The 24247-nt window shown below is 50.6% G+C and overlaps 1 long non-coding RNA gene across 1 annotated transcript; it reads right to left on the reverse strand.

Annotated features, from left to right (window-relative positions):
- Positions 1-10698: 10698 nt before the first annotated feature.
- On the reverse strand, positions 10699-23946 carry LOC135977445 (uncharacterized). The gene is made up of 2 exons (XR_010594938.1): positions 22080-23946; positions 10699-12156 (listed from the first exon to the last, which is right to left on the reverse strand). It is a non-coding gene; the product is annotated as an uncharacterized LOC135977445 (long non-coding RNA).
- Between the last annotated feature and the right edge of the window lie 301 nt (positions 23947-24247).

Below are 24247 nucleotides of genomic sequence, written 5' to 3' on the forward strand. Positions count from 1 at the left end.
TAAGGAGCCTAGCTGAGCTTATCACCACCAGAAACACCACCTTGTATGAGAGAAAAAGCAGGGAGCATGTCACCAGTGGCTTAAATGGTGGACCTGTAAGTCTGGAGAGGACCAAATTAAGGTCCCAAGCCTGGATAGGCTGTCGTACTTGTGGGTATAGTCTGTCGAGACCTTTAAGGAAACGGCTGACCAAAGACTGAGTAGCCATCTGTGCCCAGATGGAAGGTGGAGATGGCGGCCAAGAGGACCCTTATCGATGACATGGACAGTGCCTGTTGCTTAAGATGGAGGAAGTAGTCCAGTATAAATGGAACCAAGGCAAGCGTCGGCAACTGACAGTGCTGCTCCGACCAGATGGAGAACCTCTTCCACTTGGCAAGATACGTCGCCCTTGTGGAGGGCTTTCGAACTGCCAAGGAGATCTTGCCTGACTTGATCAGAGCAGGACAGCTCCATCACATTCAGCCATGGAGCTTCCACGCTGTGAGGTGGAGGAACTCGAGGTTTGGGTGCCAGAGGTGGCTGTGATCCTGCGTGATTAGGTCGGGGACAAGTGATAGGGTGACCAGATTTGCCACAGACATTTCCAGGAGTGATGTGAACCAGTGCTGGCGTGGCCAGGCCGGAGCTTTCAATATGACCCAGGCTCAGTCCCTGTGGATCTTGAGGAACACCTTGTGGACCAACGGGACCGGTGGAACGCATAAAGCAGATGGTCCCCCCACAGAAGAAGAAAGGCATCTGCGATGGAACCCAGGCTCTGACTCGGGAAGGAGAAGAATAGCTGACACTTCCTGTTGCGGTGCGTGGCGAACAGGTCTATTTGGGGAAAGCCCCAGTGTTGGAAGATTGAGCTCACTATGTCCGGCCGGAGGGACCTCTCATGGTCATGAAAAGAGCATCTGAGACTGTCCGCAAGTTTGTTCTGTATCCCAGGGAGATATGATGCTTGCAGGTGTATCGAGTGCTCTACACAGAAGTCCCACAGCATGAGGGCTTCCTGGCACAGGGGAGAGGAACGTTCTACCCCCCCCCACCCACCCATTTGTTGATATAGAACATTGCTGAGGTGTTGTCTGTGAAGAGTGATACACATCAGCCTAATATACGTACTCTGAAAGCCTAGGATTGAAACTCAGGATTGAATAAGGACTGGGAATGGCTGAGCCATTACAAACATTGAATCTATCTCCCCTTGTAAGTATTCTCACACTTCTTATCAAACTGTCTGTACTGGGCTAGCTTGATTATCACTTCAAAAAAAAATTTTCTCTTACTTAATTGGCCTCTCAGAGTTGGTAAGACAACTCCCACCTGTTCATGCTCTCTGTATGTGTGTATATATATCTCCTCAATATATGTTCCACTCTATATGCATCCGAAGAAGTGGGCAGTAGCCCACGAAAGCTTATGCTCTAATAAATTTGTTAGTCTCTAAGGTGCCACAAGTACTCCTGTTCTTTTTGCGGATACAGACTAACACGGCTGCTACTCTGAAATCTGAAAGCCTGGCATGCCACACGCACAGCTCTCAGTTCTCTGACATTGATATGCAGAGCGAGGTCCGCCTGAAACCAGAGGCCTTGTGTTCTGAGGTCTTCCAAATGTGCCCCCCATCCCAGAACTGATGCATCTGTCACTAATGAGAGGGATGGCTGTGGGCTGGTGAAGGGGACTCGTGCACAAACTACCTGTGGGTCGAGCCACCACAGGAGGAGGCAGGGTTACAATGCTAGTATTGGAGGAGGCAGGGTTACAATGCTGTCCAAAGCGTCTCAAGCTGAAATACTAACGCTAGCCATGACTGGAGTGGGCAAAGCCTGAGCCTGGCATGCTGTACTACGTAGGTACAAGCAGCCATATGCCCCAGAAGTTTCAGGCAGTTCCTCATTGTAGTGGTGGGGAACTGTCTGAGGCCCCGTATGATGTCACCCAGTGACCAAAATCTGACTTCTGGGAGGTATGCCCTGGCTTGAGTTGAGTCTAGCACTGCCCCTATAAACTCTATCCTCTGCACCAGGGACGGTGTCAATTTGGCCTCATTCAGAAGGAGACTCAGTTCAACGAACGTCCTTCTTATGAAGCTGACCCGCCTTTTCACTTGAGATCTGGAGTGGCCTTTGATTAGCCAGTTGTCGAGGTACGGGAACACCTGTACCTGCCGCTTGCACAGGAACGCCGCGACGACTGCCATGCACTTGGTAAAAACTTGAAGTGCTGCTGACAGGCCAAATGATGTAAACTGATAGTGGCTATTGTTCACCACAAAACTTAGGAATCATCTGTGAGGTGGAATTATCGCTATGTGAAAGTATATGTCCTTCAAGTCAAGGGTGGCGTACCAGTCTCCTGGATCCAAAAAGGGGATAATGGAGGCCAAAGAGACCATGCAGAACCTGAGTTTCTTGATGATCTTGTTGAGTTCCCGCAGGTCCAGGATGGGCCTGAGGCCACCCTTGGGTTTTGGTATTAGGAAATACCAGGAGTAGAAGCCATTTCCCCTTTGCTCCTGAGGAACCTCTTCCACTGCCCCTACCAAGAGGAGTGAGCGCACTTCCTGTATGAGAAGTTGCTCATAAGAGGGGTCCTTGAAGAGGGATGGGGAAGGGGGGTGGAAGGATAGGAGGGCACAGAATTGGATGGAATATCCCCTCTCTACCGTGCAAAGCACCCAGCAGTCCGAGGTGATACAGGACCAGGTACGGTAGAAAGAGAACAGTCGGGACGAAAAGGTAAGAGAGGATGGATCCAGTTGTAGTACTGGTGAACCGTCCTCGACTGCACCTTCAAAAGGGTGGTCTGGGGCCGGGTGCTGGCTTGGGATGGCCCGAGCCCTGGCCTGAGGAGGGGTGCTGCCTCCTTTTACCACTCCTATTCCTCCCTGGAGGTTCTGAGGTTGGTAGAACCTCAAGGGAGGCTGTGGCCGGAAATGCCTACGTTGAGTGGCTGGGGTATGGAGCCCCAAAAATCTAAGGGTGGCTCTTGAGCAGTGGTTCTCAGACTTTTGTACTGGTGACCCCTTTCACATACCAAGCCTCTGAGAGTGACCCTCCCTTATAAATGAAAAACACTTTTTAATATATTTAACACCATTATAAATGCTGAAGGCAATGCAGGGCTTGGGGTGGAGGCTGACAGCTCGCGACCCCCCATGTAATAACCTTGCAACTCCCTGAGGGGTCCCGACCCCCAGTTTGAGAACCCCCACTCTTGAGACTTTCAGCCTATGGAGTCTCTTATCCGTCTTATCGGAAAAGAGGGCCGAACCCGCAAAAGGGAGGTCCTGGATTGTTTGCTGGACCTCATGGGGCAGACCTGAGACCTACCACCAGGAACCCCTCCTCATCATAGGCACCAACTACATGGGTGTTCCGGGGCTGGAGCACCCATGGGGAAAAATTAGTGGGTGCTCTGCACCCAAGCTCCCCACCCCACCTCACCTCCTCCTCCAAGCACCCCACGTCCCTGCTCCTCCCTCCCAGCATTTACTGCCAAACAGCTGTAGCAAACTCCATGAGGGAGGCGGGAGGAGCGGGAATGTGGCACGCTCAGGGGAGGAGGCGGGGCCAGAGTGGGGACTTGGGGAAGGAGTCAAATAGGGGCAGGGTGGGGGCAGAAACTTTGGGAAAGGGGTTAGAATGGGGGCGGGGGAAGGGGTGGAGTCAGGGCGGGGCCAGGGGCAGAGGGGCGTCAAGCACCCATTGGTGCCATTAGAAGTCGGCGCCTATGCTCCTCATTACAACTCCCATGGCCATTGTGCCTGAGGCTGCATCTGCTGAGTCCAATGTTGCCTGTAGGGAAGCTCGGGAGACCAGCTTTCCCTCCTCCACCAATGCTGAGAACTCTGCGCATGAGTCCTGTGGCAGCAGCTCCACAAACTTGGCCATCACAGTGTAGGTGTTGTGTGCGTATCTGCTCATGATGGCCTGTTGGTTTGCGATGAGGAGCTGTAGTCCCCGCATTGAATAGACCTTCCTCCTGAAAAGGTTGAATCTTTTTGCCTCCCTATTCTTAGGGAAGGGGCCTTGATAGCCCTGGCACTCTCACTGATTGGCTGCATCAACCACCAGGGAGTCAGGGGTGGGTGGGTGTATAAATGTTCATATCCCTTAGAAGGGACAAAGTACAGCTTCTCATTCCTTTTAGTCACAGGGGCCAGAGATGCAGGGGTCTGCCACAGGGTTTTTGTTGTTGCTGTAATTGTCTTTATTAAGGGAAAGGTGATATGAGAGGGACTGGGTGCAAGGATGTCGATGACTGGGTCAGATTACTCCACCACCTCCTCCGCCTGTATGCCCAAGTTCTGGGCAGCGCGATGTAACAGCTGTTGGAGGACCCTGTTATCCTCCAGAGCTGGGACCATCGACGTCCCTACCACAGCTTCATCTGGGGAGGATGAGGAGGAGAGGCCTGGCAGCGGGCCCTGCTCACTCCCTTCAGCGCCCCGTGGGTCTCGTGGCACGTGCTACTCCAAAAGTTGCAGTGCTGGGCCCATGGGGGGCGGAAACATTGGTGCCGAAGTAGGCGGTGCTGAAGTTGTTGTTTCCAGCGGTGCCAATATCGTCGACGCCAGTGGTATCGATGCTGTAGCTGCCAGCCATGCTGCTGATGGGAAGGTCGGTGCCGGAGCTGTAGGGGGCAACAGCGGTGTTGGCGCTTCTGTTGGTGATGCCGCTGCCAGCAGTACCGGCATTGCCTGTGGGGGTGGTGGTGGTGAAGGATGCCGAGGACAACGACGCTGACCTGGACCTTGGGCCCCGGACCTGTCCCTGGTGGTATGCCCAGGGTGTCCAAAAGGGCCACTGTGTCGAAGGCTGCCACTGCGGAGGCCACGATGCCAGGTAGGGCTGGTGGTCGCAACGGGATCTGGACCTCCTGCTCCTGGTCCTATTGGAGCGATAGGAGTCCACCTCTGACTCCAAGGTCTCAGAGTAGGAGGACCACAGAGGAGTGATGCTCTGGGCTGCCAGAGAGCGGTGCTAAGAGGTCAGGGATTGGTGCGGCTCCCCTACATGGGTGGGCTGTGCCGGGGAGAGGTGCGCTGGAAATAGGGATTTGCGTGCCATCAGCTCTGGTTTGCCCCTTGATTGAAACTGGGGCCATGCAGTCACTGGCGACTTCTCTCTCCTCGGTGGGAAGGACGGCGCCCTGAGGTGTATAAGGTTCCTTGGCTGCCTCAAATGCCTCCGGCGTTGAGGGGAGTTGGAGGTGATCACCTTGGCGGTCTGGACTCAACTGAACCACAGATGGGGCAGGAGCCAACAAGACTCTAGAGGGCTGGAGAGACAAGGTAGCCCGGCTTGAGACGCTTATCGATGCTACAAGTCCCTTTGTCTTTAGAGGGGGAGACCGACCCCCCTCTGGCCTTTTCTTCTTTTGTGGCACCAGGAACTGAGAATGGTGCTGCATCAAACAGGGTTTTTTATGGTTGGAGCTGTGGGACCTTAGGGTCCTTGTTCGGTGCTGGCTTGTGCACCATTGGTGCCAGAGCACTGCTGACCGATGAGGAAGTGCTCGGCGCGGGTTATGCGGATCCCAGGTCGGAATGTGACCGGAATGCCACTTCCATTAGCAGGATCTTAAGTCTTTGCTCCTGGTCTTTAAGGGTCCTAGGGTTAAAATCCTTGCAGATCCTGCACTTGCCCTTTTGGTGGCTCTCCCCGAGGCACCACAGACAAGAAGCGTGTGGGTCACTCTTGGGCATAAACTTGCCACAGTCCTCTCAGAGTTTGAACCCTGGGGACCCGGGTATACCCCGGAACCAGGGAAGGCCTTGTTGGGGCGGGGAAACCCCCAAGAATCACAACTACAATAACTAACTATGACTACTAACTAACTATTTACACTATTTTACAATCAAAACTGAACAGGACACTGCCAAAAGTGCTTGCAAGCAAGAGCAAGTGTTGTTCCAGCTAGCCATCACCGATGGTAAGAAGGAACTGAGGGGGTGGGGAGTCGGCAGGGCCCTATATTGGGCGCCATGAAGACACAACTCCAGGAGGCACCCAGGCTGACCCTACGGATGCTGCTAAGGGAAAAATCTTCCGGCTGGCGTGCATGCGGCGCGCACACAACTGATTGGAATGGACATGAACAAGCACTCAAAGATTAACTTAAAATACAGCTATACCATCTTAAGCATCAAGGAGCACTTGCTTTTCAAGGGGGACATATCCCTTTGGTATTTACCTTGATGATGATGAGTGCCTAGACGCTCCAACAGAGAAACGGGGGAGGGGAGAGACTCCATTGTGCTAGGCATTCTACGTAGAGTAAGAAACAGTCTCTGACCTGAAGAAGAGGAAATTACTCACCTGGTGCAGTAATCATGGTTTTTCAAGATGTGTCCCCCTATAGGTGCTCCACTGTAGGTATGTCTGCATCCCTGTGCTTCTGACTGGACATCTTTCGTAGAAGTGTCCGTTTGGCCTGCACATGCGCTCTCCCCCTCCCATGGTCTGCCTCGAGGCTAACTAGTGCTGTGCGGGCAAACCACCCTCAGTTCCTTCTCTATCGCAGGAGTCCCTAATTGACAACTCTGAAGTAGAGGGAAGGAGAGTGGGTTGCAGAGCATCCATAGGGACACACATCTTGAAGAACCATTGTTACTGCACAAGGTGAGTAACTTCCTCTTCTTCGAGTAGTAGTTTCCCTATGGGTGTTCCGCTGTTGGTGACTCCTGAGCAGTGCCTACCACTGGGAGGTTGGGATTTAGGAGTCAAGTCTGTTATAGATGACAACACTGCTGAGCTGGAAACAGAGTCTCCAATAATCACATAGTGTTCTGTGAAGGTATGTGCAGACGCCCAACTGGCTGCCATTACAGATTTCCAAGACAGGAACATTCTTGAGGAAGGCGACAAGAGGTGGAAACCAACTTCGTGGAGTGTGTGGGGATTCTGGATGGAGGTAACTCCTCACAAACATGATAACAGTGGTTGATACAGTTAGAGACCCATTTGGAGAGTCTCTTGGCTGATATTGCTGATCTTTCTGCAATGGAGAGGAAAAGCTTAGGAGATTTCCTAAAGGCCTTTGTCCTGTCCAGATAAAAGGCCAGGGCTCTCCTAATGTGTAGCATATGTAGTATGGCCTCCCTGTTATCACGGTGAGGCTTATGGTAAACGGTTGGGAGATGAATTGGTTGGTTTATGTGAAAAGATGGTCATTTTAGGGATGAACTTTGGGTGTGGGCTAAGAGTAACCTTGTCTTTAAAGAATATTGTGAAGAGGTGGCGTGGGGGTGTCCTTAGTGCCGCTATCTCCCCCATTCTTCTCACCACAATGATGGCCACCAGGAATGAAGTCTTCATTGACAGGTATGTGAGCGAACAATTGGCCATAGGTTTAAAGGGTGGTCTAGTCAGGCTCTTTGACACTAGATTTAGGTCCACGTTGGAGTGGGGTATCTGGGTTGGGGATAGAGACTCACTATGCCCTTGAGGAATATCTTTGTAATTGGGTGGGCAAAAACAGAGTGTCCCTCTATTTGATGATGGAAAGACGCGATAGCCCTGATGGCTTGAGATCCAGTATGTAGTCCAACACCATGGGGAGGATGGAAGGTGCTGGGGTAATTTGTCTGGAATTGCACCAAACCTGAAACCTAGTCCACTTTTGCAGATAAGTGCGTTGGGTAACCAATTTTTTACTATGTAGTAGCACTTCCTGCACCTCCTCAGAGCAGCCGCTCTCTATGTGTTGGAACCATGAAGGAGCCAAGCCTTGAGACAGAGGATCCGCAGGTTCAGAGGGAAAGTTTGTCCTTTGTTCTGAGAGAGGAGGTAAGGGTTGGGTTTGAAGGGGGATTGGTGGACATGGTGGGAGCAATCAGGACAACAGTTGCTTTTGCTCTTTTTATTTTTTATCAGGACCTTCAGCAGCAGAGGGAAGGGGAGAAAGCCATACAGGATTCCTTTGTCCCATGGAAGGTGAGCATCCCTTAATGAGTGTTTCCCAAGGCCGGCTCTAGAGCAATAGAGTGGGCATTTCCTGTTCAGGGAAGCAACGAACAACTTTGTTGGGGGCCCCCATTGATAAAATATGCTATGGAGCACTGTTGGGTTCATTTCCCCCTCATGGTCATGTGAGAACTTGCAACTGAGACTGTCTGCTGTTATATTCTGTACTCCCAGTAGGCAGACTGCTGATATTAAGACATTGTGGTGAATGCACCAACTCCATAGCTTTAGCTCTTCTGTGCACAGGCAGGATGATCTGGCACCCCCATGACTATTTATGTAACACTTGGATGCTATGTTGTCTGTTATTTTTGTGTGCATATTTCTGATCAGTGGAAGAAAGTGAGCTGTTGGTACTGAAAAGACTGAATGTGCTGGGGGTCTCCTCTCTGGCTGATTCGGGTCTCACTGTGGGGGCTCACAGTTCTCTTTTTTGGAGGTTTTGCATGGGGAATCCGAAGGCTTTTTCCTCAGTTCATGCTCTTCAGAGGTAGAAGGCTGCAGAAATTACTTGCATCGCTGAGAAGACTCAGGACCTAGGTCAGTTGCAGGTTGAAAAGTTCCCTCCATAAGGAGTAGTTTTCAGTTTAGTTCCCATTTTTTGGGGGTGGGGGGGTCTGGCTTGTGGAATATGGGCCTCTGTGAGGCAACATACACAGCAGGAATGTCCGTCTGTTACTGGTATGGCTTCCCTGCAGGAGAGGCATTTCTTAAACATGAGGGAGCCGGACATGCCCTGCCCTGTGCTAGGGGCAATTCCCAATGTGTGTGAGGGACGGGTGAAGTAAAACTTAATTTTTTCCCCCCTCTTTTTGAACAGGGAAGAAAAAACTAATGGAAACCCTATAATACTAAGAAGAAAAAGCAAATGAAAATGCCTGAGTTTGCAAAGACCCTGAAACAATAGCTGCAAGGTGTGAATTGTCCCATTAATTTCAAGGGGTACTAAATCAGATGCCCGTGATGATAGTTAATGTTAACATTTAAAGTATTTCCCTGCTTATCAAAGACTGTAAGAAAGGAGAGAAAGTATGAAAATCTAAATCAGCATTTCCCCAAATGGGGGTGGGAGGTGGTGGGTTATGGAAGATGTATAAATTGAAATGTTTAAGTATTTAACAGCACATGGCACAGTTTCATTTTCCTGAAAGGGCACTGCTTTCAAAAATTTGTGAAATGCTAAAGTATGTAAAGGGAGAAAAGTCTCTAAGTTACACTCAGTCCTGGTCTACACTAGAGATATAGGTTGACACAAGGCATCTTACATTGACCTAACTCTATAAGTGTCTACGCTAAAATGTCACTCCCACCAATGTAACTTGCCTGCTACACCAACTTAACTCCACCTCTGAGAGCGCCATAGCACTTAAGCTTATGTATTTAGGTTGATGCAGTATCAGCGTAGGCACTGCATTAGTTACATTGACTTTAGTGGCCTCCAGAGCTGTTCCGTCCATAGGACAGACCGAGGCCACCACCCCGGACCCCGTGCTTCAGGGAGATGCAGGGTCCAGGGTGGCCTGGGAGGTTAGCAGAGGGTCTGGTGCCGGCAGCAGCAAGCAACTCGGCCCCAGCCTGCCCCTCTGCCCTGCCGGCTCTCAGCATTGCTTGGAGACGGAAGCTAGAAAGAGGCAGGGCGGAGGCTTGGGGTGGAATGGGGGCGGGATAGGGCAGGAAGAGGCAGGACAGGGGCGGTGGCTTAGAGGAAGGGATGGAGTGGAGGCAGGACCTGGGGCAGACAGGGGGGTTGTTCCAGGCCCCACACCCTTCTAGGGATGGCCCTGCCAGGAGGTGTCCCGCAATGCCCCATTGTGACCACTCTGGTCATCATTTTGACCACCATTGCCTAGCAGCCCTTTTCCTTTTAAAGCCCTGCAAATTTTTGAAATTTCACTTCCTGTTTGGTAGGCATGGAGAGCTCACAGAGCAACTGCCCAGCTGGCCATGCCAGCTCCACATAGCAAATGTGCTCCTGCATGGATTACACAGAAGGTGGTGGATCTCCTGGGTCTGCGGGAAGAAGAGGATGTGCAGGGACAGCTCCTAAACAGCCATAGAAAGGTCGACATATACAAGCAGATCGCTTGGGGTACAGGGGAGAAGGGATATAACAGGGACACTCAGCAGTGCCACATGAAAATCAAGGAGCTGCGGCAGGCATACCATAAGGAAAGGGAAGTAAAAAATCACTCTGGTGCAGAGGCGCAAACATGTTGCTTCTACAAGGAGCTACATGCCATCCTAGTGTGGGGGAGACCACCACCACTGCCAAGAGCCTCCTGGATACTTTGGGAGAGATGGAGTCACAGGCCCCCGCAATGCATAGTGAGGAGAAGGAGGTGTTAGATGAGAAAGGGGAGAAGTATGGGGGACAGGCAATCGAGGGATCCAGTGGCACGGCGAGCCAGGACCTCTTTCTGATGCCGGAGCAGTTGAGTCACTCCCAACAGTCCAGCACCAGTGAGCCTAATGCAGGGGAAGGAACCTCTGGGTACGTATGCAGTTTGCTTTGATATTGCAGTACCCTTACCATTCCACCCCAAGGGAGCATACACACAATCACAGGCACACATACACTGACCCGTGAGACATGCGGTTGGTGTACGTGTTTTTGTAATGAGAATGACTGTTCTTTCCTCTTCAAATTCCCCCCCCCCCCCCCCGGTATTTATACAGTTTCATTCCATTACAATCATGTTTGTTTGCTTGTGTTTGGAATAAGAGTCTATTTATGGAAACTTAATTCATCTTTATTAGTTTACAACATATGGTGGCTGAGGCTGACATAATTCAAAGATAATAGTAATAGGTTCATTTGTAACGTTATATAACCACACACACAGCACTCATTACAATGTTTATACCGGGGTGCTAAAAAACAATGCCAAGCAGAGCACACACCACCACCACCACACATTACTGTGGCTCACTATTGAAATGGTCTTTCAAAGCTTCTCTGAGCCATATAGCTCCCTGTTGAGCTCTTCTTATAGCCCTGGTAACTGGCTACTCAAAATCAGCAGCCAGGCATTCTACCTCCATGCTCCACTTTTGTGGAAACTTTCCCCGCTTTGCATCACATATATTATGAAGCACTCAGCAGGCAAATATAACCATATGGATATTTTTTTCACTGAAGTCTAATGTCATGACTAGACAGGGCCAGAGCCCTTTCCAATTGTGAAAGGCACATTCAACAGTCATTCTGCACCTGCTGAGCCTGTAGTTGAAGCACTCCTTGCTGCTATCGAGGTGGCCGGTGTACGGCTTCATGAGCCACAGGAGTAAGGGCTAGGCTTGGTCTCCCGGGATCACTATTGGCATTTCAACATCCCCAATGGTAACCTGCTGGTCTGGAATGTCCCTGCTTGCATCTTTCTGAACAGGTCTGTGTTTTTAAAGATGCGTGTATCATGCACCTTCCCTGACCAACCCATGTTGATGTTGGTAAAACGTCCCTGTTGATCCATCATCACTTGCATTACCATAGGAAAGTAGTTCTGTTGATGTACTCCATGGCAAGGTGGTCGGGTGCCAAAACAGGGAGGTGTGTGCCATATTTTGCCCCACCTGAGTTCAGAAACCCCATTGCTGCAAAACCATTCAGAATGTCCTGCACATTTCCAAGAGCCACAGTTCTTTGTAGCAGGATGTGATTAATGGCCCTGGACACTTACATCACAGCAACCCCCACAACAGATTTCCCAACTCCAAATTGATTCCCAACTGATTAGTAGCAATCTGGCATGGCTAGCTTCCACGCACTTCTTCACTGTCAGTGCAGTGCAGTGCAGATCTTATTTTGGTGTTGCTGAGGTGGAGGGCTGGGGCGAGCTCTGCACACAGTTCTGTGAATGCGGCCTTGCACATCCAGAAGTTCTGCAGCCGCTGCTTTTCATCCCAAACTTGCATAACAATGTGATCCCACCACTCAGTGCTTGTTTCTCAGACCCAGAACCAGTGCTCCACTGTCTGCAACTGCTCCATAAATACCAACAACCACCTTGAATTGTTTCTATGTTTGTCAGCAAGATAGCCTGAAAGGCATCGTCATATCCTTTGTGGTTCCTCTGGCAGCTGTGGAAATACTGAAGGACCAGGTGTGTCGTGTTTGTAATGGTCAGCACAATACTGAAGAGTAGTGCAGGATCCATGCTTCTCACAGAGATGGCAGACACACCGGTTTGAGGGGCTTTTGAAAAAAGAGACACAAACATTATGGGATGCAGATATTATGGGAAGGTGCAAACTGCATCACGGGATGTTCAAACCATGATCCGTCACCCCTGCATGACTCGTTTTCCCCCAGGAGGCTTTGCAAACCCTCCCCAAAATACTCTGCTCTAGATGGTGGCAAGCTGCACACTGGGAAAGCTATCCATGGTGCACTGCTCTCTGCATCGATGCAAGCGCTGCTAGTAAGGACGTGCACCGCTGACACAAGCAATTTAATTACTGCAACAACTGTATGTTGACCTAACTTAGTTTGACTTAATTTTGTAGTGTAGATGTGCCCTCATTCTGTTTGAACGTTTTCTTCATCCTTGTAACAACTAGATACTCAATGAACAAACAGAATTACTGAAATGTCTTTTTTTCCCTTGAAAAATGTAGTCACCTTATATCCAAGCTCCTGATTTGCATTGTCTAAGACTATTAGACTAAGCAGAGTGAGATGAACCAAGATGAGATGTAATGTCTCTGTACAAAAAACATCCAACAGGCTGCTGGGTTGCCCATCAGCCAGGTCCAATCCTGACCCTAGCTGCTTGTGCTGGGCTTGTTATATCAACTGCTGGCAACTAACCTAGAGCCTAAGAAGTTACTTACCTTGTGCAGCAATGATAGTTCTTTGAGATATGTCCCCCTATGGGTGCTACACTATAGGTGAATCTGTGTCCCTGCGCTGCTGATCGGAGAAGTTTGGTAGCATTGTCTTTTGGGCCTACACATGAGCTGTCTTTCTTCGTGCTGCACCATGAGGTAGCCAGGACACATGGGATAACCATTCTCAGTTCCTTCTCTACCACAGGGTCATAATGAGAACTCCAAAGTAGAGGGGAGGAGGGTGGGTTGTGTAGCACTCATAGGGGGACACGTCTTGAAGAACCATCATTATTACAAGGTGAGTAACTTCTTCTTTGAGTAGTGTCCCTGTGGGTACTCCAATGTAGGGGACTCCCAAGCAGTACTCCTTTTGGAAGGCTGAGATTTCGGAGTGAGATTAGTTACAGATAACAGTACTGTGGAGCTAAAGAGGGCATCGGAGGCAGAGTCCCCAGTGACTGCATAGTGTTCTGCAAAGGTGTGACTTGACGCCCATGTCGCCACTCTGCAGATCTCCGAGATAGGGACATCCTTGAAGACAGTGACAGATGAGGAGATCAATCTTGTGGAATGTATATGGCAGGAGTAGCCAAACTTACTGACCCCCCGAACCACATAAGTTTGTGAGCCGCAAGACATGCACAACCGCGCCTGCTGGTGTGCAGGGCTTCTGCCCTGATGCCCACCTGCAGGGCTAAAGTCCTCAGACCTCCCTCCCTGCGGGACAGAAGCCCTTAGTCCCACCACCCTGCCACAGGGCAGAAGCCCTGAGCTCCCGCCAGCCCAGTTTTGTAGGTGGAGAATGGGGCGGGGAGAGTCCAGGGGGGGCTCCAGGAGCGGGGAGAGTCCAGGGTGGGCTCCAGGAGCTGCACTTTAACTGTAAAAGAACCACATGCAGACAAATCCAGCAGCGGGGAAGGAGAGTGGGATGTGGAATAAACACGAGCAACACATCTCAAAGAACACCAGTTACGGAAAAGGTAACTGTCTTTTCTTCTTTGAGTGATTGCTCAGCAATCTCAGCCCAAAGACACTCTAAGTGGGTCTCAAATTGCATCAAATAGTGCTATCACATGCAGCTCACGAGTCACAGTTTGGCCACTCCTGGTATATGGATCGAATTGGAGGGTCACGTTACAAATTTGGAACTTGAGCTTCACTATGTACTGTTTCAGGCTTTGCAGGTCCAAGATGAGCCTGAGCCCCTCTTTGGCCTTCGGGATAAGAAAATAGCCGGGGTAGTACCCCTTGCCCCAGAACTCCCCGGGTATCGCTTCCACTGCTCCTAGGCCAAGCAGAGCTTCGTGCGAGGGGTCCCCCAGGAGGAACAGGAGCGGGGGGGTGTTTGGGTAGGGAGGAACTAAACTGGAGGGTGCAGCCCCGGGAGATGGTGTTAAGGACTCATCGGTCCGAGGTCAGCCACGACCACTCCGGGAGAAAAGCACACAACCGAATGGAGAAGGGAAGCTTTATTGAGGGTGGATCCCTAATGAGAACTGGCAGGGCGCCCCCAGGCATCCCTTCAAAACCACCTTTTCCCCGCTTGCTTGCCGTTGCAGGACCCAGGCTGGGGAGCAGGCCGAGACTGCCTCTGTGGGCGCCTCTTATAGTCCTGCGACTTCTTATAAGTGGTCTTGTATTTTGACTGGGTGGCCTGAGTAGGAGTCTGCTGCAGCTTGAACTTATGTTTAGCCAGAGCCAGAACATAGAGACCCAGAGTCTGGAGAGTCGTGCGGGAGTCTTTCAAGCCATGCAGCTTTGTATCCATTTGTTCCGCAAACAGAGCTTTGCCGTCAAACGGGAGGTCCTGCAGGGAGGTCTGCGCCTTGCTGGACAGCCCCGAGAGCAGGAGCCATGACGCACTTCTCATGGACACCGCGGAGGCCATGGACCGCACGGCCGTGTCTGCTGCATCCGAAGCTGACTGCAGGGTTGCCCTGGCAGCCGCTGTACCCTCCTCCACCAGCGCTTTGAACTCCTTCCTGTCACGCTCCTGGAGGGAGTCCTTGAACTTGGGCAGGGAGCCCCACAGATTGAACTCATACCGGCCCAGGAGAGCCTGGTGGTTCGCCACCCATAAGTGGAAGCTCAAGGATGAATAAATTTTTCTTCCAAATGAGTCCAGCCTCCTTGAATCTTTATTTTTTGGGGTAGGGGCTGGTTGGCCCTGCCATTCTCTGTGGTTGACCGACTAGACCACCAGGGAGTTAGGAGCAGGGTTGGTGTATAAGTATTCATGCCCCTTGGCGGGTACAAAATACTTGCGTTCCACTCTCTTAGAAATGGGGGCCAATGAGGTTGGGGTTTGCCACAGGGCATTTGAAATTTTCACCACCCCTTCATGGAGGAGCAAGGCCACCCTGCCCAGTGCCAAGGAGGACAGCACATTAAACAGGGAGTCCAAGGACTCCTCCATCTCCTCTGCTTGGAGGTGGAGGCTTGATGCCACCCTTTTTAAGAGTTCTTGGTGGGCCCTAATGTCCTAATGAGACAAAAGGAGGAGGGACCATAATCGCCTTATCCGGGGACGGTGAGGAGGCCGGCGCGGTACCTTGGGTGTCCACCACCTGGTCGGTCTCCGGGCACAGTGCCGAGGATGTACGTCCCACCCACTCCTTCCTCGGAGGTCTGGAGAAGGAGGCTGAAGGTCCTTCCGAGGCTCCTGCCACCGAGCGAGCCCCCACTGGGGACTGAGTTCGGGGCCATGGTGCCCACTGGTACCATTGGGCCGGCCACAAGGCCCGGTACCACTGCATCTGCTGTGGCACTGGCGGAGCCGGCTGTTCGGCCTGGCTGGCCTGGCCCATCAACGGACTATGAAGGGAGGTTGGGCTGACATACAACCTGCCGCTGTCCCTGGACCGAGAGGAGCAGCTGCGCCAGGAGCGATGTTGACCACGGGACTGCAATTCCGACATGGAGGACTGGTACCATCGGTAACAGCTGCTCTGCGATCGGCTCTGGTGGGCGGACCCGTGATGGCGAGAAGCCAGTGATTGACGCCCGGGGCTGCGGAGGCATTGCTGTGGTGGGGTCCTGGAGCAGGACACCGAACGGGAATGACGTTGACATTTGTGCTGTGACCGGCTGCGATAGCCCCTCCGAGATGAGAACCTTTGGCAATGTCTACCTCGGTCCTGTCAGTGTTTGCTCCTCGAGGTGGAGCGGTGCCGAGAGTCTTGGTGAGACGGAAGCCAACCAGCCAGCCAGTGGGTGTCGAGGGCGATCCACGTGGACTTTGCCCTGAACAGTTGCTGGGCGGCGAACGGCGTTGGGAACATTCCCTCGATCGAGACCAGTACTAAGCCGGGGGAAACCGCGGAGATGTTCCTGGTACCGGCATGGACATAATGTTCCGGGCCACCTGCAGGGCCTCCGGTGTGGAGGGCATCCGGACATCCGGAAAGGCCTGCTCCGAATGGGCTGGGCTTTTCCGCTCAACTTGAGTCTAAGGCCTCGAGGATTGAGGATTGCCTGACCTGGGTCTAGCCTCTGTCCTGGGTTTACTCTGGTGCCGCAGTGAAGGCGGCCTCTTCCTAGCCTTCTTGGTGTGCCCCGTGGATGGGGAGTGGTGCCAACTCCTTGATGGCGCCGACTCTATCAGGATAGCCTGGAGCCTAATGTCCCTTTGTCTCTTGGTCTGAGGCTTAAACAACTTGAAAAACTTGCATCAATCGCTGAGATGGGTTTCCTCCAAACAGCGTAGACAGTCCGTGTGCAATCACTCAGTGGCATAGATCGCCTACAAGTGTCGCACGACTTAAAACCCAGGGCACGGGGCATGCCCTGGCCCGGGCGCTCTAGCTAAACTAAACTAACTAAACAACTAACTAACAAACAATAGGTACCATACACTGAACAAGCAAGCAGTTTCGGGCACGAGCTACAGCAAAGCTGGAGCAGAGCAGTTCCGAAGCACCTTCACTGGTGGCAAGAAGGAACTGAGGGTGGGGAGAGCGCGCAGCGCCCCTTATACCGCGCCATGGGAGACGCCACTCCTGGGGTTGCTAGGGGAAAAACTTCCGGCACCAGTGCATGTGGCGAGCATGCACACAAATTGTGGAATACACATTAGCAATCACTAGAAGAAGAAAGAATGCTGTGTAGGGGAATGCGTCATCAAAGCTGCTATCTCCCCTATTCTTCTAGCTGAAATAATTGCTATCAGAAAGGCCGTTTTCACTGATATGTACATTAGTGAACAGGTGGCCATGGGTTCAAAGAGAGGGCTAGTCAGCCCTTTCAGTACCAGTTTTAGGTCCTACAAGGGGATAGGAGTCAAGATATCTGAAACCTGGACCATTTCTGCAGGTAAGGACATCGTGTGGAGAACTTTCTACTGTGTAATAGAACCTCTTGTACTTCCTTTCAGCATGAACTTTCTAGGTGCTGGAACCATGCAGGAGCCATGTTTTGAGGCAGAAAATCCCCAAGTTGGGATGTAGGGTACGCTCTTTGTCCTGCGATATGAGGTGTGGAATGGTTGGAAAGATGATCAGCGAGCGTGTCGCGAGCTGTGTCAGGTAAGGGTACCAGGTCTAGGGTACCTCGGCCAAGTAGGAGCAATCAGAATGAAGTGAGCTCCATCCCTTTTTATTTTTAGCAGGACCTTCAGCAGTAGAGGAAATGGGGGAAAGGCGTAAAGAAGATCCTTGTCCCAGGGGAGAAGAAAAGCATCGCCCAGAGAGTGCTGTCCCATCCCTGCCCTAGAGCAGTAGCGTGGAGAATTCTTGTTCTGTTAAGTGGCAAACAGGTCTGTGGATCGTGCTCCCCATCATGTGAACAAGTTGTGGAGTAGTGAAGGGTGTATCTCCCACTTGTGATCATGAGGGAATTTGCGACTGAGGTTGTCCCCTATTGAGTTCTGCATGCCCAGGAGGTAAGCCAGGGACAAGGTGACATTGTGAGGGATATACCAGTTCCATAGTCTCATTGCTTCTGTGTATAGGGAGGGTGACCTTGCCCTGCCCTGGTGGTTGATGTGGTACATGCAGGCTATGTTGTCTGTTAGGATCTTAGCAGGATCACATATTATCAGCGGGAGGAAAAGGGCGCAGGCATTCCTGATTTCTCTTAGTTCGAGGAGATTGATATGTAGAGATATCTCCACAGGTGACCAATTGCATTCCAATGTGAGGCCATTTAAATGCGCACCCATTTTCCGAGTGATGCGTCAGTGGTAAGGAGCAAAGATGGTGACATCCATGAGAAGGGGATCCCTTTGCATACATTGGCTGGGTTCTTCCACCAGTCCAAGGAGTTTGTGATCCTAGTAGGTAGTGACAGGGTTTGCCAAGGCTGTCTCTGTTTGGTCTGTAAACTGAACTGAGCCATAGTTGGAGGCATTGCATGTGGAGTCTGGCATGCAGTATCACAGCCGTGTCCACCGCCATATGCCCCAGCAGTTGGAGGCAAAGTCTGGCTGGTACTTTAGGACTGCACTGAGCCATATCTATGAGTGAGACCAGGGACAGGAACCTGTGTTGAGGTAAGAAAGCTTTGGCCTGTAGAGCATCCAGGTTAGCTCCTATTAATTCCAGGCATTGCACTGGTGTGAGGGTCGACTTCTGAGTGTTGATCTGAAAAAGACCAGTTCTGTAAACAAGTGTTTTGTGGTGGTGAAGGCTCAACGAGCCTGCTGGAGCAATCAGGCTCCGAGGAGACAATCATCCAGGGAAGGGTAGATCATTATCCCCAGTAAGCATAGATAAACGGCTACTACTGAGAGAACTTTGGAAAATACTCTCTGGGCTGATGAAAATCAGAAGGGGAGAACTCTGTACTGGTAATGGTCATGTCCCAGAGTGAAGCAGAGAAATCATCCATGAGCTGCTAATACTGAAATATGAAAGTAGGCGTCCTGCAGGTTGAGGGGCAAAAAAAACAGTCTCCCTATTCCAGTGATAGAGTGATCATTGATAAGGTGACCATCTTGAACTTATGAGCTTTGAGAAAACTTGTTGAGAGCTCTGAGATCCAGTATAGGTCTCCAACCTCCCTTCCTTTTGGGTATTCGGAAGTAACAAGAGTAGAACCTGCTGCCTCACAGGTATTGAGGAACTGGTTTTATAGCTCCTAATAGGCTTTCATGAGAAGGGTCCCTGAAGAGGGATGGGGAAGGGTGTTGTGGCGGGGGTACAGAGATTAAGTGGATGGAGTATCCGGATCAGAGAATCTCTAGGACCTATTTGTCCAACGTTGAGTCTCAGGCACTGGAATGCTGCCAAATGGAGGCCAAATGGGTGCATGGTCATAGACAGTAGTGGGGAGTGGTCTTGCAGCACCTCAACCTGCCCATCAAAAGTGGTGCTTAGAGGCAGGCGGCTGGGTCGAAGACTGTGGACCAGACGGCTTACATTTTTGGAATTTTCCCTTTCTTCTTTGTGGTTCATAATGGTACCGTGATGGGAATTGAGATGAATTAAGTCTGTGTTGGGATTAGGGCCTAAAACATATCTTTTGCCCTCATGTCTAGATTCCGAGAGACCTGAAGGTGGCCCTGGAATCCCTCAAGGTGTGGAGGATGCGTTGGTCTTCTTAGTGAATAGTTCCACACCCTTGAAGGGGAAGTTCTCCATTGTGGTCTGCACCTCCTTTTGGAATCCTAACAAGTGGAGCCATGACGCCAGTCTCATCAAGACAGCTGTTGAGATGGATCTAGCTGCTGTATCGGTGGTGTTGAGGGTCAACTGCAGCTATATGGCTTTGAACGATTTCTGATGACTCTCTGGCAGGTTATCAATAAAGTCATTCAGTTTCTTGTAATTTGTGTAATTCTATTTTGCCATGAGTGCCTGGTAATTAGCAATATTAAATTATAAAGTGGCTGAGGAATATGCCTTCCTGCCAAAGAGATCAAGGTGCTTCCAGTCAGTCTTGTAGGGTGCTGTCCTGGAATGATGTCGTCGGTCATGAGAGTTTACAGCATCCATCTTGATGGAACTGGGTGATGGATAGAGGAAAAGGAAATCTTTGCAGGGACATAATATTTCTTGTCTGCATACTTGTATATTAGGGCTACCAATGCCAGGATTTGCCACACCGTTTTAGCTGGGTCTAAGATGGCTTCGTTAATTGAGAGGGTGATCTTCGAGGAGGATATCAATGAGCTGGTGGAGTGTCTCTTTGACCTCCTCCAGTGATACGCAGAGGGTATCTGCTACTCTTTTTGCCAGCTGCTGGAACAGACAGAAGTTGTCTGCCATGGACGGTGGTGAAGGCATGACCACTTAGTCCAGGGAAGAGGATATGGCTTAGGCATTACCTCCTCCTCTGTGTTATCTTCTTGCTCCTCTGTTTCCTGAGGCCCTAGATGCTGTGAAAGAGCATGCCTGCAGGGTTGTCGGGCAATGCTTGAAGCTTGTGAGGCAGGCTGTTGGTGTGCCGCCCAAGAGCCCTAGTATGGCCAGTGTGGTAGTGCAGGGCCTGGCAGAGGTGCCCACGGGTGGCCATACCAAGATGATGGTGGGACCATCTGTGGGTACATTCCCGGACCCTGTTGAGAGTGGGTCCTATATGGAGCTTGGGAGGAGTACTGTGAACCCTCCTCAGGCTCACTATCTGACCCCTCACTTCCATCGACAATGGAAGAGCATGGCATTATTGTGGGGATACACCATGACATTGGTACTGAGGGGTGGAGAGTCGGGTGCCTCCATCATGCCCAGGTTACCAGCCTGGTGGAATTCTGCTGGTACCGGTCGTCCTCGTGTCAGTGCCAGGGGGAGATGGAGATCTTGGTTGTACCTGTCTCTCTGGTGCCAAGTGGGCTATTGTCGCTGGCAGTACCGATATCAACTTGTGTACTGGGAGCATCTTCCTAGGATGTTTGCCCTTCTGTCTCAGTACCAAAAATATGGTGCCCATGCCCAAAGGGTCTGTGGGCCTGACAACAGTACCAGATACCGAGGTCACTGTGAGGCATGGGCTCCAGACTGTGGACTCAGTGCCAAGGATACCAAGCAAGATGGCAATCACTTCCAGCTATCCATAGGCTTGCTGAGGGGACTTCCCTGTCTCTTTTTTTTGACTTGTGAGAGGAGTCCTCAATCCATTTCTTCGACCCACTATCCTTTGAAGTCAAAGGCTGAGGGGAAGATACATGCCTGATGGAAGGTTGTGATTGGAGATCTGCCTCCATAAAGAATTTTTCGGTGAAGCTCTCTGTCCTTGTGGGATCTTGGCCAGAGCTGCTGGCAGAGGGAATACTTTTGTTGGATGTGGCCCTTCCAGTGCATCCTCTGCCTTGGCGAGTGCTGGTCCACGACTGGGATCACCTCACTGCAAGGGCGGCATTTCTTGAAGCCCGGAGAGCCAGGCATAACCTTATCCAGGAGGGGTCCCACACCACTGAAGGTTGACAAAAGAACAAAGTCCTTTTTTTTTTTTTTTAGGCAATGGCCAAACAGTAGAATGAGGAAAAGAAACAAAGAGACTTCATAGGAAGCTAAAAGTTAGCAATTGTAAAAGAGTTAACGATCTGTGAACAGACCGCTAAAACTCCCATCTCTAGTCAGAAGCAATTGAGAAGGAACTGAGGATAGTTATCCTGTGCACTCTGGCTAGCATCATGGCGCAGTATGGGAAGAGACAGCACATGTGAGGGCCCAGTGGACACTGCTACTGAATCTCTACGATCAGCTGTGCAGGGATGCAGACACACCTACAGTGGACACTAATCTAAGAAAAATCTGAGCTTCCCTGATTCAACCCTTTTGTAATCAGACACTACACTGACAGCCATTGGCAGTGCCAGCAGAGCTACAGGCAGCGGCTAGGTGGTCAGGAGGGAGCCAGTGGATGGGGTACCCAAGAATAGAGGACCTGCATATCAGCAAAATGACGAGCTTCCAGCAAAGTATCAAATGATCTATTAAAGTACAGAAATATTACACTTACACAATTCTCTGTGTGCCAATCATTTAATTCTATTAAAAAAAAAAAAAAGAGAGCAATAGATGGTCTTAAACAGCAGTTCTCAAACTTTTGTACTGGTGACCCCTTTCACATAGCAAACCTCTGAGTGCGACCCCCCCTTATAAATTAAAAACACTCTAAAATATATTTACCACCATTATAAATGCTGGAGGCAAAGCAGGGTTTGGGTGGAGGTTGACAGCTCACGACCCCCTAAGGGGTCCCGATCCCTAGTTTGAGAACCCCTGATCAGTATAAAACCATACTGTTATAACTGTAAAGGTTCCATTAGGATCTATGTTAATAGACTTTTACACTTAATTAAAAAAAGCAAACACCAAAACTGATATTAAGGACTGAAATTGCACTTACCTTGTGGTTAGACTCCTGCAAATCCATGGATATCCGCTTCATATCTGCGGATGCAGTTCGTTTCCCATCTTTGTGGATCAGATGAGGATCCAAATTTTTTTAATCCATGCAAAGCTCTAGAGCAGTGGATATCTAGGGGAGGTCCACCTGTGGAGCTGAAGCCTGGAGCCCCAGTGCTCCCACCCCACCAGGGTACTCTGGGCTTCACCCATGGGAGGCACCAGGGCTCAGGGCTTTAGCCTCACGGCGGGCACCGGGATCCAAGCTTTAGCCGCTCAGAGGGCTTAGGGCACCGGGTTTCTGCTCCATGGAGCCTGCAGACCCCCTGAAACCAGCTCCCTGTGGTCCGCTGATGACCAGTTGAGAACCACTGCTCTAGAGGGTGCTGGTACGGATCCATATAAAAGGTGGACTGTGGATCATGAGTTGGATACAATTTAAATTACTGCAGATGTGGATCAGATGAGGAGCCAAATTTTTGTATCTGTGTAGGGCTCTATTTATGGCAATTGCCAGAAACATGTTTTTTTTTTCTGTTAAAAAACTGGTACTATTTGCCTTTGTTGATACCACCCACATTTTGATTTTTCAAAAAAATTAATGGTTCCGTACATTCATTATCTACTTACTTGAGGACCATGGGATGAAAATTATCTACACCTGCTTTATTTATTATCTACCTTCTTTTTAGTATTCTTACTTAATTCCCTCAATGTATTTGTAAAAAAACCAAAAATCGGTTACCTACCTTTTCATAACTGTTGTTCTTCTAGATGAGTTGCTCATGTCCATTCCATTCTAGGTGTGTGAGTGCCCATGTGCACAGTCGTCAGAGATTTTTGCCTTAGTGGTGTCCGTAGGGATGGCTGCGGCGCCCCCTTGACTGCCGCGCTCACACACTGGTATATTAGGTGTCGCTGGCCCTACGTTCTCTCAGTTCCTTCTTCTGGCAACTCCGACAGAGGGGCAGGAGGGCAGGAAATGAGCAACACATCTCAAAGAACAACAGTTACAAAAAGGTAGATAACCGTTTTTTCTTCTTCGAGTGCTTGCTCATGTCGTTTCCATTCTAGGTGACTCACAAGCAGTACCCTCGGAGGTGGGCTCAGAATTCATGGTCTTGAGGCTTGCAGCACTGCTCTTCCGGAGCCAGCATCATCCCAGGCCTGCTGGGTAAGTGGGTAATGTGATGTGAACATGTGGTCAGATGACCAGGTGGCTGCCCTACAGATGTCCTGGATAGGTACTTGGGCTAGGAAAGCTGCAGAAGAGGCTTACACTCTGGTTGAATGGGCAGTTACGATCGCTGGAGGGGGAATCTTTGCCTGATTGTAGCAGCAGTGAATGCAGGCAGTGATCCAAGAAGAAATTCTTTGAGCAGACACTGGATGACTTTTTATCCTGTCAGCCACCATGAAGAACAATTGTGTCAACTTGCGGAACGTAGAAGGCTTTCTACATTGGCCTTTCAATGTAGAAGGCTAGCGCCCTCCTGATGTCTAGGGAATGCAATCTATGCTCCTCCTCCGAATTATGCGGCTTTGGAAAAAAGACAGGTAAATAAATGTCCTGGCCTATATGAAACCAAGAGACCACATTGGGCCGGAAAGCCAGGTGTGGCCACAGCAAGACCTTGTCTTTGTAAAAGACCATATAGGCGGTTTTGAGGTAAGCGCCCTCATCTCAGAGACCCTGTGGGCAGATGTTATTGCAACTAAGAACGCGACCTTCCAGGAAAGAAGGAGAGAGTAGGAAGCCAGAGGCTTGAAGTGGGGGTACCGTGAGCCATGACAGCACAAGATTCAGGTCCCCCAGAGGGACGGGATCCCTGACGGGCAGATAGAGACGCTTGAGGCCCCTGGCAGTTATGTCCTGGATGAAAAGCGACCTACCCTCCAGCGGCGTATGGAAGGCCGAGATAGCAGCCAAGTGGACCATAATAGATAAAATGGACAGGCCTTGGAGCTTAAGATGCAGAAGGTAGTCCAGGATTAACTGCAGTGAGGCCTGCTTGGGCCAAATGCCTTTATCTGAGGTCCAACAAGTGAACTACTTCCATTTGGCTAGGTAGGTCACTCTGATGGAGGGCTTTCTGCTGCCCAACAGGACCTGTTGGACTCCAGCCGAGCACTCCTGCTCCTCTGCATTTAACCCTGCAGCAGCCAAGC

The sequence above is a fragment of the Chrysemys picta genome, chromosome 1, assembly GCF_011386835.1.
Source record: "Chrysemys picta bellii isolate R12L10 chromosome 1, ASM1138683v2, whole genome shotgun sequence".
NCBI lineage: Eukaryota > Metazoa > Chordata > Testudines > Emydidae > Chrysemys > Chrysemys picta.